The sequence below is a fragment of the Apium graveolens genome, chromosome 11, assembly GCF_009905375.1.
Source record: "Apium graveolens cultivar Ventura chromosome 11, ASM990537v1, whole genome shotgun sequence".
Taxonomy (NCBI): domain Eukaryota; kingdom Viridiplantae; phylum Streptophyta; class Magnoliopsida; order Apiales; family Apiaceae; genus Apium; species Apium graveolens.
This window is the reverse complement of record NC_133657.1, coordinates 124,221,535-124,224,456: the sequence shown is the minus strand read 5'-3', so window position 1 is coordinate 124,224,456 and position 2,922 is coordinate 124,221,535. Positions and strand designations below refer to the sequence as shown.

At 39.6% G+C, this 2,922-nt stretch overlaps 1 non-coding gene across 1 annotated transcript; it reads left to right on the top strand.

Annotated features, from left to right (window-relative positions):
• Positions 1 to 207: 207 nt before the first annotated feature.
• Positions 208 to 314, top strand: LOC141698879 (small nucleolar RNA R71). Its single transcript, XR_012565377.1, has one exon. It is a non-coding gene; the product is annotated as a small nucleolar RNA R71 (small nucleolar RNA).
• Positions 315 to 2,922: the final 2,608 nt, after the last annotated feature.

Sequence of the window (2,922 nt, the reverse complement as noted above, 5' to 3'; positions counted from 1 at the left end):
GCATCAACTTCCAGAATACCTGCTACCTTGCCTGACGTCATCCTCTGAGTTGGGTTTTGATGCTCATTTGCAGCCATCGTCTCTATAAGATTATACGCCTCAGTATAGCTTTTAGCCCATAAGGCTCCTCCAGCTGCTGCATCGAGCATGGGCCGAGATTGGGCCCCCAAACCATTATAGAAACCAGTGATCACCATCCAATCCGGCATTCCATGATGTGGACATTTTCTCAACATTTCCTTGTAGCGTTCCCAAGCCTCGCACATAGATTCTGTAGGTTGCTGCGCAAACTGAGTAAGAGCACTCCTCATAGCAGCAGTCTTTGCCATTGGATAAAACTTCACCAGAAACTTTTGCGCAAGATCTTGCCACGTAGTGATGGACCCAGCTGGTTCAGAATGTAACCAGTCTTTAGCCTTATCCCTCAGTGAGAATGGGAAAAGCCTCAACTTGATAGCCTAATCAGTCACGCCATTATACTTAAAAGTGCTGCAGATCTCGACAAAATTCCTTATGTGCATGTTGGGGTCTTCAGTTGCCGCTCCTCCAAAAGAAACAGAATTCTGCACCATCTGAATAGTGCCCGGCTTGATTTCAAAGGTGTTAGCTTGAATAGCCGGATGAAGGATGCTTGACTGAATGTCATCAATTTTAGGCCGAGAAAAATCCATAAGAGCTGGATCAGCTTGAACAATACGATCTCCCATGTTTACTGGTTCTTTCTGCTCAGTTCCTGAATCCGAATCCTCAAAATCTAACTTCTCCGGAATATCAAGAACTTCGTCTGTCTCCTCAGCTGTATCTAAAGTCCTCTTGCGAGCACGAGAACGAGTTTGCATAAACGCTTTCTAAAGTACCTGAAACACAACCGAAAAGAGTAAGTAACTACTACGTCCTAATCACTAAGTCCTAATGACCAATGATGGTAAGTACATAAACTAAACAAATACGCCGAGTCCCCGGCAGCGGCGCCAAAAACTTGTTAGGGCGAAAACACGCGCTAATATTCACGCAAGTATACGCGTTCACAAGTAATATAGAATATTTTCTAGTTCGTTCCCTCAGAGACTCAGATTAAATTATTGTCTAATTAAACTCACTCACCAATGTATGATTACTTCTCAATGTTAAGATAATAACACTTAAAATTGTTGATTAAATATTAACTATAATTAACTACTTAATTAACCACTTAACTAACACTTCAATTTATCAATAATAAAACACTCATGAGATCACAACTTCATTATTACTTCCTTCTATAGCCATTGTTATTACCTTTAGCATGTGACAGTGATGATATTAATCGAATAACACGAAACTGATAAAAGCCAACTTTTATTGTACTAATACCATTCTACCAAGCATCCACAATTAAGATAGAAGTTGAATAGTCATCAATTATGTTGAGTTCCTATATGTCTATAGAAATTGACAACACAACGATTTAAGCTCAAGTTATTCCTTTTGATTACATAGGGCAAATAAAACTGTTAGAGTTACCCACTAATCATGCTCAACGTACATGAACCTATGCTAGCATGGCAAGTTCTAAATCTCAAGATCCACCGTCGCTTCATAAAAGATTAACACCCTATCTTATATGTTCGCGATGCACATAAGACGAATACGCACAACCAATACTAGATATCATGCAATCATCACACACTAAAGTATTAAACAATTAACTAAAGAATTCCATAATAAATCCGTTGCAACCCCATGATCACGATTAGCCCATAATAGAACTTATCGCCATCATGGGTTCATATGAAATCATGACAAACAAACACAAGAAAATAATAACTAAACTAATTATATTAAAACAGAGTACGTCACAAGAGTAAATAAGTCAAAGCAAGAAAACTAGCATCCAACGTTACAACGAAACAAGAATCACAAGAAAATATGCTTCCTCTTCGTTGAGGTGTGCTAAATCGGTCTTCTTCCTTATCTCCTTCGCTTCTTGCGTAAAACACAATCTAAAACATAATCCCCTTAATACTCTCTGTGAAAACATCTCAAATCTACCTATATAATAGTCCCATAAAACTCAGATTACATAGAAGTTGGAAGCCAAACAGAAGTAGAAGTCTAAAATAATTTATCTTTTTCCCCGACCCTGCGCGGCCGCTCAGCATAGCTGCGCGGGCGCGCAGGTTGCTGCGCGGCCGCTCAGCATTGCTGCGCGGGCGCGCAGGCCTCTACTGGAAAAAATCCAGGTTTGCTCCGTTTCTTCGCCGTAATCTGCCCATTCCTTTCCTCTCGTAATGGTGAACACATGCCAAGGCTTATTCTTGATGATTCCTCCCCCGAAATGCAACTAATACCCTGAAATGCATAAACACTAGAAAAACGCATCAAATACACAAAATACTTGATTTCAAGACACCAATTTAAGCCATTTTAAGACGTTCTAAGTGGTATAAAATGCCACTTATCATGGACCCTAATGCCAAGACCAAAGAATAGATCTGTTATTGGTACAAAGTGGGTATTCAGAAACAAAACTGACAGTGATGGCATAATTACAAGGAATAAGACAAGGCTGGTTGCAAAAGGATATTCTCAACATGAGGGAATTGTTTATGATGAAACATTTGCACCAGTTGCTAGGTTAGAAGCCATAAGGATATTCTTGGCTTATGCTGCTCACAAAAAGTTTACTGTCTTTCAAATGGATGTGAAAAGTGCTTTTCTCAATGGAGAATTGGAGGAGGAGGTATATGTTGAACAACCTCCAGGTTTTGTAGATACCAAACATCCAGATTATGTCTACAGGCTTGATAAAGCACTTTATGGACTTAAGCAAGCACCTAGAGCATGGTATGAGACTTTAGCTCAGTTTCTTCTGGAAAGTGGATTCAACAGAGGGACAATAGACAAAACACTGTTCTACCTCAACCATGGAAAGGACTTACT